General features: G+C 36.7%; 1 protein-coding gene across 3 annotated transcripts in view; it reads right to left on the reverse strand.

The window, feature by feature from the left end:
- Positions 1-16,578, reverse strand: part of IL1RAPL1 (interleukin 1 receptor accessory protein like 1) — a 1,160,102-nt gene that overhangs the window by 1,030,311 nt on the left and 113,213 nt on the right. The window lies entirely within an intron of this gene.

Raw genomic sequence — 16,578 nt, forward strand, 5'->3', positions numbered from 1 at the left:
CTCTAGCCCAATGAAATATTGTGTGGTCTTCTTAACCGTTTCCATATCAGCATAGAAGGTGGGTTAGTGGTTATAACCATATCATGACCATTATGTAAATCCTAAATAAATTGGTTTTGAACGAAAGGATTCTCTATTAAGATTGGGATATATAGAGGAATTTACATATACCAATCTGAAGTCTTTGCTAGGGAGAAAGAAAGAAATTCATACAAAAAGAAAAAACAAAGCATTAAGTTATCACAGAGCTATCAGGGCATAAAATTGAGCTGTGCTAAAATTATCAGGGGATATTGCCTACAACATTTCACAGTGTTTCACCCCTCAAAACATCTTTTTTTGCACTGAAAACTTGCAAAGTGTCTTTTCTCGTCTGAAACCCATCTTTGCTTGCAAAATGATTCTAGTCTTCAGTGGAATTTGGATCTTTTGGGACACTGAAAATGTATACATCCAAACAAAAGTCTTCCCACACATGACAGTCAAGTTTGAGAGTTAAAATACATTTTTTTGTTTAGGTATTTAACATGGTTTCTTTCAGAGCCAAAACTCTTCTTGATATAGAGAATTGTGGTGAAGTAGTGGTGGTAAGTGAGACTGTCAATTCCTTGCATACAAATATTTTGACAGCAAATACTTCTGTATTTTGATAGCAATTTCTATGCTCTTGTTCCAGGACTCTCCTCCTCCCCTACTCACACTGTGACTTGTCCCCCTGAATCTCACAAACTCACTTCCTCTATCTGGGCATCTGTCAAGTTTGCATGATGATCAACTGGCAATAGCAAACAATGCTCAGTTTTGCCAAAATTCAGGACATCTAGGGCAGGATTTGAAAAGGGGACTGTCCTAGCCAAAATGGGATATATGGTAACCCTGTAGTATGATGTAGTATGAGCCATCCAGATAGCACAGGAACCTGCGGGAGGCTCCAGATCCCCCTCCTGCCATGGGTGAGTTACTGGGAAGCCCATTTCCCTTCCTCCCACTCCTGGGTGTACTATCCAGATGGTCCAGGACTCCCCATAGCAGCATAGGCTCCCTAAGCAGCTTTTACCACTACCCAGCCAGGTCAGGACACAGATTCATGAGTTGAAGTGGAGGAGCAGGAACAGGGCTGTGTGACAATGGATATCTGAAGGGCCTAAATGTTCTTTGTGCCCAGAGCTCCAATAAACCTTAATTTACCTCTGGAGACCACCTCCTCACATACAAAACAAGCTCAAGTTATTTGCAGCATCAGAACTATTTCTCAGCAAAGAACAATTACATGAGTTAAAGATTCTAAGAAAAGACAACATGAGAGTACTTTGGTAATAAATTCAGAGACATCGGCATCTCCAGGATTCCAGTACAGAGTGTATGCATGCATATATGTGCATCATATAGTCTGGTCTACAGTGAAGATATCATGTCATCCACCTCCCCTCCCCCCGAGAAAAGCAGTTAATATGACCTCATCCCCAGGGTAGAGAGCATTAAGTTGACAGGAGAATTCTGTTGACCTAACTGTTGCCTCTCAGGGTGTACCTAAACTGACTGTAGAACCCTATTTGTAGTGTCTTCACTGCAGCGCTACAGAGATGAGCTTCACTGCAGTGTTTTCTAAGTGTAGACAAACCCTATTTCCCCATGTAGAAACTAAAATGACCCAAGTCGTTATTTAATTAGATGGGGTATGTCTACACTACCCCGCTAGTTCGAACTAGCGGGGTAATGTAGGCATACCGCACTTGCAAATGAAGCCCGGGATTTGAATTTCCCGGGCTTCATTTGCATAAGCAGGGTGCCGCCATTTTTAAAACCCCGCTCGTTCGAACCCCTTGCAGCGCGGCTACACGGGGCATGAACTAGGTAGTTCGAACTAGGCTTGCTAGTTCGAACTACCGTTACTCCTCGTGGAATGAGGAGTAATGGTAGTTCGAACTAGGAAGCCTAGTTCGAACTACCTAGTTCGTGCCCCATGTAGCCGCACTGCATGGGGTTCGAACGAGCAGGGTTTTAAAAATGGCGGCACCCCGCTTATGCAAATGAAGCCCAGGAAATTCAAATCCCGGGCTTCATTTGCAAGTGCGGTATGCCTACATTACCCTCCTAGTTCGAACTAGGAGGGTAGTGTAGACATACCCCAAAAGATTAGTTTGAGTTCAAAGTGCGTTATTCCAAAGCTGCTAAGTGTCTGATTCAAGGATTGTTTCTGTATCTGTGTAAAAGTGGCAGAAAGACTTAGTTTTAGTCTGGGAAGGGAAATAAATAAAGTAAATAGAGATTAAAGCATGTATACACTACCGCTTATGTTGGCAAAATGAATATTGCTCCAAGTTGTAAAAAAACCCCAAACTCTGAGCAACATAAATTTTGTGGGCACAGTGGTAGCGTGCATGGCACTATATTGGCTGGAGACCTTTTCTCACCTACACACTTCACACTGCTCATAGAGGTGATATTATTAAGTCAATGGAAGATCTTTTTCCCATGAGCATAGATTAGCTATCTGTGTGACCATACAGTGGCTCAGCAGCATCTGTATAGCTGTAGCACTGTAGGCCATGTTTACACTAGCAAGCTTAACATACATTCTATGTTCAGACAAATTGAAGGTGGAACACCAAAGCGAGAAACTAGAAAGAAACCATTCTAGAATTTTCTTAACACAAAGGCAAGAATTTAGCTCATCTTCTTGTCTTTAGCAGTCTCTTAGCTCAAACACTTAAATTACAAAAAAAAAAAAAAAAAAAAAAAAAAAAAAAAAAAAAAAAGGACTATGCAGCAATTTAAAGACCAACAAGATAGTTTATTAGGTGATGAGCTTTCATGGGCCAGACCCACATCCTCAGATCAAATTCTGGAAGAGAACTGGCACGACCATATATACCAAAGAAATACAATGAAAAAAATGAAAAAAAAGTGAACGTATAAAACTGACAAATCAGATTTAGAACTAAATGAGGGGGAGGGGGAGGGCCAGTATCTATGAGATAATGATACTAGGGGTGATAAATGGGAATATTACAAAAAAAGGCATTCTTTCTTAACTTTCCAGGGAGGTATTGAACTAATTCAGTCTTATAAAGTTAACCTTATACATATAATTATTGTAGTAAGTGGCAAGCCACAGAAATTGAATTATTGATTTATTGGTTGAATTTCAACTGTAAACTTATTTTAATCATTGCATTATGTTATTTCATTAATTTAGGGAATCAAAGAAAATTATTGGCATATTTTGTTCAAACTTTTGTTGGCTTCATATTTGTTTGTTTATTCTTTTAATAAAAAAACATAAAAGCATAGTAGACTGGCACCTCAGTCAAAACTTCAACATGGAAAAACAGCCTATTTATAGGTATAGGTAAATACATCAAACAGCTCCTGGCCCAAATTTTAAGTATTTTATCAAAATCCTACTACTTAGTAGAGACTCTTGGTGTAAAGGGAACAATTTCTGTGCAGCTGACCACTGGTATTGTCGGGGATGTAACAGACCACTGAAAAGGATTTAGAAGCTCCTGAAGACACTCCCATAACCTGCTTTTCTACTGAAAACACAGATGGCAATAATCTCATTTCAATTTACAGAAAACTGGAAACAGTACTTGTCTATTAGAAAGTCAAAAATGATTTCAAACAATGATACACAAAAATAAAGCAGCCACATAAAAGAAATCTTTCGATCAGGCAGATTAATTTTGCACCCTAGCTTCATTTATTGTATGAAGTGCTAGAAGAGAACCTACAACTTGTCATTTTCCACTGATCCATATCCTTGACTGCAAGTTTTCTTCCTTCATAAGGAAGGAGGTTTCCTGAATTTGAGGGTGGTAGACAAGAAGTAAGTGGAAGGGAAAAAAAAGAGGTAAAACAAAAACAAACTTCTACTATAGTCAAACCTGAACCTTTTTTATTGTTTTTTGCTTCATCATCATTCAGGGTAAGTCTAGACTACATGGCTCCGTCGACAGAGCCATGTAGATGAGTTTACTAGACATAGGAAAATGAAGCGGCGATTTAAATAATCGCCACTTCATTTACATCAAAATGGCTGCCGCGCTGTACCGATCAGCTGTTTGGCGGCACAGAGGGGCAGTCTGGACGCGCCATGGTCGACAAGGGAAGCCTTTGTCGACTGCTCTAGTATGCCTTGTCTTTATGCAAACTCATCTACATGACTCTGTCGACGGAGCCATGTAGTCTAGACATATCCTGAGATATGGCAGTATTTTCAAGCAATTAAAGGCCTTATCATGCCAGGAGCTGAGAACCTCTTGATAGATATGGAACACCCTCAACTGATACTGATTCCCATCAGATTTGTGTGCCAACTCCCTTTGTTTAGAACCCAATCTTGAGGTTCCTAATACAATTATCATTGACTTAAATAAAAGGAAGATTACACCTTTTGTATGAGTCTTTAAAAGTCCTTCTTCCCAAAAGGACCTCTTGTTTGAATTAAGCTAATCCAAATGAATCTGCAAATTGTTTTGACACAATTGTCTGTTTTATAACAGCACACCAGACAGCTTTCTAAAATAAGTTAAGCATTCATATCATTGCAATAAAATTATAGAACTGACTGCAGGAACATTTATCTTCCAAATATATTGCTATGTCATAATGAATTAGCATATCGATCCAATAATTGTCTTAGTAGATGCAAGATAACTGGTTGTTCAGAAACTGACAAAAATATAAATCTTACAAAACAGAGACAGGAGATGTGCATTTTACATGAATATGATAGTAGCAAGTATTACCCTGAGCAAAAGTATCAGCAGATTTCAGCATTGCAATCTAAAGCATGACCTTCTCCTTTTATGCTAAGTTGCTTTTTATATCTCCTTTGTTCACATAATGTTGATATCACTTCTTTCCTCAATTTTTCAGAAAGGAAAAATCAGCAAGTGTTTTAAATTTGATCTACAAAATATTTCATCGGATGGAATTTACTTCAAGTTTAGTGGCAAAACACATTTTAATGGGCAGATGCTATCATTCTATTTTTATATATCTGTTGTTCTGTAATACTTAGCAACTGAATACATTTTAAAAAAGAAAAACTATCAATCCCCATGTTTGTCCTTGTTTTTCCTTCTCCTCCTCGGTTTCATTAATTTACATAAAAATGACAGCATAATAGTCAACAAATCCATTTTCTGCAACACATATTTCTGATCAAAGGTCATTTTTGCAATGGTTCAGGCTGTATATCTTAATATACCAATCAGTGACATTGCAGCTAACCCTAACCTACCCATTGGCACCTTATGACCATAAAGTTATTTGAAAGAGCTACTAAAATCTCAGTGACTGATCTATGCAAGTATATCTATTTGCATCTTTTTGGCTTTATATTTCTCGTGTCTCATTTACTTTAATTAATTTTGACAAAAAGAAATTTCACAAGAATTATACATGTTGATCTATACACTGACCGGAACTACACATTAGTTTCTAAACAGGATTTAAACTGTTTGTTTTTTGGTGGTTATAAGGATCTTCAAGCCACATCAATTGTTAATGAAAAGCTTACATTTTGTAATAAACCACAACTAGAGGTCAATAAAACCAATATACTCCTATAGTTTACATGCTGTGTATCCTTTTGTTACTTTAAAACATTTGCTCCCAGTTTAACTACCAAGGCACTGCACCTATGGAAGGATTTTCCCATATGCATTTTAATAGGAAAAAGACAGAGAGAGTCATAGCTGCATCTGACTGCTATTATCTGACCCTATGATTACTGTCCTCAGCATATCAGGTTTAACATGGTATATATCATCCTTTTAATTGTCTTTTGACAGGAACATGAAGAGGATGACACAGATGATTAAAGGATATACAGAATGGATAAATATATGAAATCCTGGCTTCATTGAAGTCAATGGGATTTTTGCCATGGACTTGAATGGGACTTACAAAAGACTATCACCCTATCTCCATGAATAATAATTAATTAGTCAAAAGCTTCAGAGGGGTAGCTGAGTTTGTCTGTAACAAGAAAAACTTAAAACACAATAAATAGTCTAATAACACCTTAAAAAGTAAGAAAACATGTAGACGGCATCATGAGCTTTTGTGAGCACAACCCACTTCATCTGAGGAAGGAGGTTGCGCCCACGAAAGCTCATGATACCATCTACATGTTTTGTTAGTCTTTAAGGTGGTACTAGACTATTTGTTGCTGTTTTTTAAGTTTTTTCCTAATTAATTAGTCATTGGGCCTAGGATAGATAGTGAGAATGACACTCCATAGCCTGTTACTCAGGCTCTCATCTTCACTGTGAGACATAATTTGAATTTCATTAAAAAAATACTCATATTTCAGTGTACTATACACCGTGGAACAGCATTACTTGAAGAGGCTGGGAAAAACCAACTGCAGAATATCCCATAATCTAGTAGTTAGCACACTATTATGAGAGCTCAGAACCCTATGTTCAAATCCTCTCTCTCCATCAAGCAGGGAAATTAATTGAATGGAGGTTTCCTACATCCTGGGTGAGGTTCCTGAAAACTGAACTAACTGAATTCTTAAATGCAAATAAATCATCTGTACCCAACACTTTCTTTTATCTGCAAGAAGTTAAAAAAAATTAATTTCTTCAGACACACTAGTTAGTTAAACTAACTATTAGTATACACTATTATTTATACCTGCCCCTGGAATTTCCACTACATGCATCTGACGAAGTGGGTCTTTGCCCACGAAAAGTTTATGCTCCAATAAATCTATTAGTCTATAAGGTGCCACAGGACTCCTTGTCGCTTTTTCAGATCCAGACTAACACGGCTACCCCTCTGATAGTTAGTTAAAATTCAGCCTATTGTTTGCGAACTACTCACTAGTTTTGGTAAATCCGTTGTCACCTGAATCACTTCATGGAAAAGGCTAACCTTTTTGAAGTCAGTGGCAAAGCTCCCATTCACTTCAACTAGAGCCAAGATTTCACCAATGGTATTTTTCTGCTTCACTGAGATGACAGACTTTATTTTTAAAAAGAAGAGCTGCAAATAGTCTTTTTCATTCAAGAATACTGTTTTCCCACACACACCAGTATGGGTATTCCGTATTCATAGGGGGGATAGTCATTCACCAACATTTTGTGTAAATGTTTGCAGATGATAAATAAGAGGGCATGATTATGACCAAACTGAACAGCTATTTGTAATTCAAACAGTAGTGTTCAGGAAGTTCTAGAGTGGGAGTACACATCCCACTCTTAGAAGCTGAGTCTACTCAGTTCAAAAAAGTAGTTTACTATTTAAAACATTGCAATAATATCTATATATCCACTCCAATTTCTTTATCCTCGTTATAGTGATGGACATTGATGACTAGTGGTAGCACCGAGGAGGTGCAATGCTCCCATGTGTCTCTGCCAAAATCTTGATTGCTAAATGGGATGATCCCATCAGGCTTCCTCTCTCATATTTTGGGTGGCCTTACCTGTATCCTGTTACCTCACAGTCACGTATGGCAATTTGCATCTTTCAAACCACCTACCTCAAGAGCTTGTTCTCTTTTTCAATTGATTAGAATAACAGAGTTGTATGCTATTCATGTAACTGCCTTTGCCTATAGTTTATGAGGGTACGTCTACACCGCAATGCTATTTTGAGATATCAGAGTATCATGATATAGCTATCCCGTATCTTCACAGCAAGCCCATTATTTCAGGCTCGCTATTCCAACATCCTGGTAAACCTCATTCTACTAGGACTAAGGGACGTTTCGGAATAGCGCTTTATTTCGAAATTAGGCACTGTGTAGACAGCGCCAAATGACAAAATATCATATTTTGAAATAGCATCAAAATAAGTTACCCAATTTGCATAGCTCAAATTGTGTATCTTATTTCGAGTTACGGTGCAGTGTAGATGCACCCTAATAGAGACAATTTGTATGCTCGCTGATTTGCTAAATATCACTGGACAGATTCTGTTTGCAGTTAAACTTCTGAGGTTCACAACAGTGTATCTGGAAATGGGATCTAATTCCTCCTCCCTCCCCTTTTTTTAAATTCCATTTTGGCAGCAATCTGTTGAACAACTGAAATTTCATCTTTAGAACTACAACACACAACACAAACAGCATGTTTTCTATAAGGCAATGTGAAGGCCTAAATGTTCAAGTGTTTTTAGAGTTTATAATTAGCACTGATCTGGTTATAACTGCAGTAGGATCCGTTTTTACTGTATTATTTCATTGTTCTTTTTTTCCTGTTCACTGCATTCTTTTTATTTTTCCTTTGTTTATTCAACATCCTTGTGAAACCACCAGATGGCATTGCAGTGTTCATTTTATTTGGCATTCTTTATACAAACAAAAACTCATAGGAGCCTCACACTGATGTGAGGCTCCGTATTCTATTGTACTTCCTATTTCATTAATATTAAAAAAGCAGGATTTCCCAGTTCACCATCAATAGGCACACTGTGCCCCAATAACATGGGGAAAGAGAGTTTAGTAAACCTAATTTATTTGTAAACTCTCAGAGGGATAGCTGTGTTAGTCTGCAACTTTAAAAACAATGAGGAGCACCTTAGAAATGAACAAATATATGATATCATGAGCTGACCATGAAAGATCATGATATAAGATGCCAAAGAACACTGTTTGTTGTTGTGAAGAAAATGTTAGCAGCAATGCTTAGAATCATTTCCCCCGCCACTCATATTACCAGAGATGTAAAACCTGTGGGTAGGAACACTTTGGGAGAGGAGAGTTGACTCAGAGTTTAATTTTAGTTGCTCAATGAGATACCTACAGAGAAATCCTGGGAGTCAAGCTGTTTAGTAAACATTTAGTAAGAACAGATATAAGTAAAAGCAGATATAGCTCACTGCTAATGGAACCATGATAAGTTTTCTGTTCCTCTTACAAATAGGTTCTTTCACTACCACTATTAATTTTTAAAGGATCAGTTATGTTGTCTGTGGGATAGTCTACTTTAAACTCTAATACTCTCTTACTCAAAATAAACCAAAACCTCGAACTTCCTGATTTTTGTAAGTTGAAAAATAAATAGCATTCACTTTTAAAAAAATGCAATTCATCTGTATAGTGCAGCATTATACAATATTACCTGTGCTTTAGGAAACACTAATTTACAGTAAGATGCCTTAAGACTAAGGCCTGATACCATTGCTCACACAAGGTCTATCTAGATTAGAGTTTGAGTGTTCCAAAACCCATCATACTTGATTGTAAGTTATTTCAAATGAATTCAGAATTGTAAATTTTAGCCTAGGTTGTGCTGGACTAGGACTTGGGCTAACTGGAAGGCAAATTAATGTGTTAAAACAACTAAAACCTTTAGTCTAGATGGACCAATTTAGTATCTTAGGGTATGTCTACACTACCACCCTAGTTCGAACTAGGGTGGTTAATATAGGCAACCGGAGTTGCAAATGAAGCCCGGGATTTGAATTTCCTGGGCTTCATTTGCATATTGCCGGGCGCCGCCATTTTTAAATGTCCGCTAGTTCAGACTCCGTGCCCGCAGCTACACGCGGCATGGACTAGGTAGTTCGGATTAGGTTTCCTATTCCGAACTACTGGTACACCTCGTTCTACGAGGAGTAACGGTAGTTCAGAATAGGAAGCCTAATCCGAACTACCTAGTCCATGCCGCATGTAGATGCGGGCACGAAGTCCGAACTAGCAGACATTTAAAAATGGTGGCGCCCGGCAATATGCAAATGAAGCCCGGGAAATTCAAATCCCGGGCTTCATTTGCAACTCCGGTTGCCTACATTAACCACCCTCGTTCGAACTAGGGTGGTAGTGTAGACATACCCTTACACAGCAAATAGTTCTACAGAAGCTTGGGATGGTTTTCTGACTGTGTTACTCACTGGGCCTCATCCTGTTAGGTGAACATCCTCAGCTTCCATTGACTTTTCAGAAACAGCAGGGAACACTAAATACCTATATGAGGATATGTTCGGCATATATCAGGATCAAGCCCAATATGAACGAGGAAATAAAATCTGACTCATATTGTCACAGGGAACACAGCTCATCACTGAAGTACACAGCTCCAAATTCACATTTGCACAGCACAAAGGGATTCTTAAGATGATGTCTTTCCATAATACATCACCTGGATAATGCTGGATTAACTATATAAGAGGAAGGATGCAAAATGGCTGAGTCAAACATGGCTTTGGAAAAGTAAGTGAGCAGGATGGACTCACTCTTTCCCATAAAAACAAACTAATTAAAAAAATATGCCAGGGTATTGACTATGGAGTAGAAGAAGTCTCTCTTCATGTACCCCAATATTAAACAGTTTCGCCACTTAAATATCCCATTTGTTCCACACAAAATCTACTATCCTGGATCTCCTAAGGCTTTGGTGTGTGAGGGGAATGTGAGGACTGTCTTTCTCCTTCTCAGTTGAGGGCTGAGATTTTCAATAAGGTTTTTTTTTCCTTTTGCTTCTCACTTGTGTATGGCCCCCAACGGATTTTTGTGTTGCAATGGCTCCCAACCCAAAAAAAGGTTCCCCACCCTTGATTTAAAAAATATTTCTTAAATCACAACCTTCATGTGTACATATTGAAAAGTATGCAGACCAATGCAACCCTTCTCCTATAAGAGGAAGCATTAATCTGCTTTGTAAATCAATAGAGGCAATAATCAGAATGCAAGGTTAAGCAGCACATAATCTCTCTCTCTCTCTCACACACACACACATCCCTGCTAAGCTTAAAATAAAATAAGAATATGGCTGGAAGTCTAATTTTTAACAGACTTCAAAAATTAAATTTTTAATTTTTTTCTAATTTATACTGACATCATTTACCAACCTTTCCTCCCAACCCCTACATTGTTCTAGATTATAACTAGAAAAGCAGTTAGCAGATCACGCCCATTACTGTTTTTATTAACAAATGTGGCTCACGACCTTGCAAGCTGCTCTACTTGTGTGTGGAATTATGCGGATCTTGATGCCCACATATAGCAGCTTGATGGATCAGAGCCATGGCTGGAAATGTATAATTTCTGTATGGAGAGACTTGTGATATTACTAATCTTAACCTTCTTAGCACTGCTGATAAAAAAAACCTTATGGAATAGAACCAGGAAGGAGAAAAAATCCAATCAGTATTGAAGTCAAGACAGATGTATCTATAACTTTAAGGGATAGACCTCAAATACATACAGCAACACATTTGTTTTTCAGATTCAAAACTTAGAAATATTCTCCACGAAGACACACAAGAGGGACATTTCAACTAGCACAGATATTAAATATCACAACGAACAAAGCTATAGCACAGCCTATTATATTTCTAATTGGTTTCTTAAATTAAGAGCAATTGAGAAGGAAGCCAAGGGGATATAACAGGCTTTTATTGATCACCATGTAACTTGATCTGATTATGAAAGGACTATGTTAAAATTTGTAACAAAAGCTTTTTCAAAACATATCATACGAAATGTGATTTTGAAGCCATATGATTCTAAAAATGTTGTGCTATTAAATATATTTCCTTATCTTTTAAGTATAATATTCTTGCAAAAACAAACAAGCAGTCTACATACAAATTAACTGAAAGGCAAGGAAGGAAAGATCCAGGTGATATAATAAAAACAATATATATAGATGGATGGATGGACACACATACACACAGACATATTCTGAATTAGCCAGAGCAAAGCCTTGAAGCCTGGCTCCCCACAGGTCTTCTTATGTTCCTATAATCAGGTGAGTACCCTAACTACCAGGTTATTAGCAATTCTGGGGTGACACTCTTCTTTTCATAGAGCGAGGAGGAGTGGTAACTTCCTAACAAAAAACATTGTCAAAACTGGTACATTGCAATGAACATTTTTAATAAAAAAAATAAAACTTGGGAATCAGAAATAAAGTTTGATTTTTTTCATATAAGCTTTAGCACTTACATCAACTTGACTGAACAGATAGATTAAAGTCATCCATACATATTTAATAAAATGCATTATATGAACTGCTAAAAAGTATTTTATTAAAATGTCAAAAAAAATTAACAGATCTAAACAGCAGTTGAAATATATTACCCAACACACTTCCTGCTAGCTCTTTTCTGTTCTATACACAGCTCTATATTAAATAACCAGCTCAGAAGTGGTAAAAAAAATCACCTTTATTATGTCCGGAGAATAGGCCACATATCCCATAATCATCAGAGCACACAGTGGAGGTGCAAAATTCACCCTCTTCCTGGAATTTTCATCCCTTGTTACCACTGGATTCCTCATAAAGCTTGACCCAAGCTTCTTTTCAATTTTTTTTTGTTTCCTTTCTTATCCTCTTTGTCTTATTTTCTTACTCCCTCCTCCCCCAGCCCCCAAAAAAACCCCAAAACACTTTGTCCTCCATTAGTCTTAATGTAGGATTTTTACAACTAAACCTTGAGTGATACAGCTAAAGAATCCTGCATCCCTACATAAAGTCTTAATCCTTCCAGAGACCCCAGGCACTTTGTCAGTACAAATGCTGCCATTTCACCTATGCGCAATCAATCAGGGAATTATCACTTGCTTGAGCTGATGGTATAAATCATAAGATTATGCAAAACATACAAAACAGAGTTTAAAATATTTTACTCCAACCTTCCTGACTTCCCTTTAGCTCCTATTCTTGGGAGGGGAGGAGGGGTATGTTAGTCAGAAGATTACTATAGGTATAACATCATTACTTCTGTAATAGGAAGATCTTCACTGTCCTGTGAGACATGCATTACGTCTACACTGCAGAGTTTTTTCCAGAAAAATGGCTGTTTTTCTGGAAAAACTACACTTACGCCCACACTGCAATTGAGTTCTTTTGGCAGAAAGTTGAAAGAATGCAGGGGTTTTTCTGACAGAGGTAAACCTCTTTTTACGAGGAAGAAGCCTTTTTCTGAAAAAGTTCTTTCAGAAAGAGGTGTGTGTGGGCAGGGAAGAGGCCTCCAGGAAAAAACACAGGTGCCCAGGTGTCCACTCTGTCCATAGTAATCACAACTTAAATGCGAAATAGCATTCTATCAATTTAGACGCTATCTTTCAAAAAAGCAGATCACTTTTTTGATGCGCTTTTGCTGTGTGGACATTGTCTTTTGAAAGAAGTTTTTCCAGAAGATCTCTTCCAGAAAAGCTTCTTCCAAAAGAAGCCTGCAGTCTAGACATAGCCATGGAGATTGCTAATGACCCTTTTACGAAGTCTGCTGTGATACTGTACAACAAGTAACATATACCATGGAAGTGAAAAAAAGGGCTGAGAGTGGGGAGTCCATTTAGGACTGTATATTTTCTCCTTTCTTTTCTCATGCACATAGTTTAGTTCGGTAAATTCTACCAGTCAAAATTTTTGCAGACACCCATCATAGGAATCAGCATCACACCTGAAACCACTTATAAATTAAAAGCCTTCTGCAAATCAAATTCATGTACCTATTTACATAAAGATATGTAAAGCCTTTCAGATATTCTTTATATTTATGCATAAAAAACCCACATTTTTTCCAACATCAAAAGAAAAGTCGAGGAGACTCAGCTAGTTTTGTGTCCATTCTGTATTTGAACAATGACTGAACTTTGAAAACATGGGGACAAAATTTGTTTTGGTCCACTGACTATAGAAGAGTTTTATTTTAATTCTGTGATCCTATGGAATAACAAATGAAACTCACAGGTAAAAATTGAAGTGCAAAATAGTATTGTAATTGCACATTATCCCCTCCCAAAAAATTCTAGTGAATGATAAGATAGGGATACTGCTCAGATTGCAGTAATTATGTTTTCACGAATGAGAATACCTACCTTTTAAGACTGCAACTAAAGTACAAATAATTAGGTATTAAAATTTGGATATAAAAGGTTTACTTATTTCTTCTCTGTCAGCTATTACAAAGAAAGACAATTTACAACTTCTTGTTTCCAGCATCTGCAGCACTTCCTGAGCTCTTACATAAACAATCTCATTTTTTTCTAACTAATATATTAGTACTCTTAGGATAGGTGATTATTCACAATCCTCTGTTTACTGGCATAAATATCACTTTCCATTTTTATTTTAATACTGTCCATGATGCACCATACAACAGATTTTAAAGTAACCATTACCAATGTCCTTCATTATAATGTGCTTTGTTTTCTTGTTTCTCCCCAGTTTCTGATTTTTAATGCAATGAAAAAAAGAGTATTGTAGCACTCTACTCTGAAAAAAACCTAAAATGTTCTTTAACCATCCAGAGACACAAAAGATTTCCCAGGGAAATAAATAAAATCAGCTGAACTTCTGATCTTCATAGAAACAAATTTTATCTTGAATGAAAACATAAATAAATATAAACTAAGAGGCAGAGGTTTCTTTTCAAAAACTAAAAGTCGGTGTTTCCAAATGGAACAAAAAGTTCTGTTTTTCTGGTTTTAGCCTTTTACTGTGTTTCTAGTCCCCAGAAACTAGTCCCCAGAAAGTTGTATTATTCTCAGGAAAACAATTTTACTTTCTTAGTAAAAAATTCCACAGCCCATTTTCAGGCAAAACTCCCACTGCAATGAAAGAGATTTTTTTTTTTACTGAATATAGGTGGCAGGATTTAATCATAGTCCTCCCATATACAAGGGACAATTTCTGTTACCTTTGCTCAACCTGAGTAACTCCTCACTCTGCAACAAATACCAAGGGAGTCAGTGGTGCTACACACTGTGTAAGGCACTACTCATCATGAGCAATTGTATCAGAATCCAGTCTTCAGTCTTTAATCTGACAAAATTCTCATTCTAAGATGTTGCTTTGGTATGGTATGATTAAACAATGAATAAAAATGTCAAGATCAACCTAAATATTACCTTCTATCTACATTGCACCTTCCATATGAGGAACTGAAAGCGCTTCATAAACAGTTCCTGGAGCCTCATGCCACGTATGAGGTAGGTATAGGTCTGTAGCAAGTGAAAACTAAGGAAGTTTTGCTTATGGTTACACAAGAAATCAATGTCAGAGCCTGGACAGGTCTCCTGATTTCCAATCCTTGGTCAAATTAGTATTTAAAGATAATTTACATTTGGCCTTTAGGTCTTATTTCTCTATTTCCTCTTTCTTCTCCAAGGATAAAAATGTAGTTTCAGTTTTTTGTCTAAACCAGGTATGAATTTATAGTTTTCTTTACAACTATTACTGAAACATTTTTATTCCTATCACACATGAATATGGTACAGATGAGTTCACAGTGTCAGATTTCACTAAAGAACTGCAGGTATTTTTTGTTTTGTTTTGGATAAACAAAAATCACTAAGGGTTTTCATAACTGAAAATTTAACACCATTGCCATTTTTCTTGCATTGAAAATGATAAAAAATTAGACACAAAAGTGAGGTGATGAAAATCAATGAGACAGATATACACACAGTTGGCCATTTCTTTGGTTCCTTAATGTCACTTAAAAATCATTTTTGTGACTTAAATAATGGTACATTCTTAAAACGATATTGTATAAAGTTCAATTCCACCTTAATGGACATGGGTACTAATAGTCAAAATACTAAATTCAGAACCTTCCAAGTGATGCCTATCTCTGTAATGGATTATGCCAAACTGTCAAAATGTTGATGTTGCAGAGTCAGCATCTATATTTCTAACATAAAATTAGCATAACCATTTGCACACATTTAATATTTTCTATTTTCTGGTTTTCTTTTAATAGGCTGGAAAGTATTATAATTTATGGCAGTATTACACATCACGATAGACATGCAACATCAATTAAATCACTTTTTGGGCCAACTTTAAATTTTGGGATGGTCTGGCTTTCAACAAGTTAATTGGTGTCACACTGGTACTTATTTGTAAAATATGCCCTGACCTTACAGACACACACTTCTGACCATTTGAATTTGGGGGGGGCATTCAGAGTAGGTCAATACAAAATTATATGAATGTACAACTTGTTCATTTTAATATTTTTCTGATATTAAATTATTTTTGAAAAACATGAGAAGATCGGGGGACCAAATCTGCATCCCTTTATTTCAAATTAACTTGAATAGATAGAGATTGAGGTTCACAAGGAACACAGGTTTAGTGTCCAGCATATTGAACACTACAGTGAGAATTACTATCATCAAACACTCCAGGACTACCAAAAGTGGTTACCTGATGAATGTAGTCTAATAAAAATAATCAGACTTTCAGTTGATATAGTTGTGGGTTCTTTGTTGCAGGAGTGTTATGAATTAGTGTCATTGTAATGTCATTAAATTTCATTGTAAGATTTTTTTTTACTTCAAGAAAAAGATTAAGAAGAAATTCAAGATCTTATCAGGGATGACAGTCAAAATCAACTGTCACGACAAGTACTGAAGCTCCTTTATTCCTATCACATATCAATATTCAAATAGCTTGCTCATACCATGACTCAACTCATCTTAAAAGTCATATGACAAGTGTACAAGTTTTAAGCAGTATAAATGGAGGCAAAAATTGTCAGTATTTGCTTTGGTGTAATAATCCATCCATCCACGAATAAGTAGGCCTCTACTAAGTTATGTCACATCATTCATTATTTCTAGTGGTATTAAATTTAATGTACTTGACTCTGTTC

Source organism: Pelodiscus sinensis, chromosome 1 (assembly GCF_049634645.1).
Source record: "Pelodiscus sinensis isolate JC-2024 chromosome 1, ASM4963464v1, whole genome shotgun sequence".
In the NCBI taxonomy this organism is placed as follows: domain Eukaryota; kingdom Metazoa; phylum Chordata; order Testudines; family Trionychidae; genus Pelodiscus; species Pelodiscus sinensis.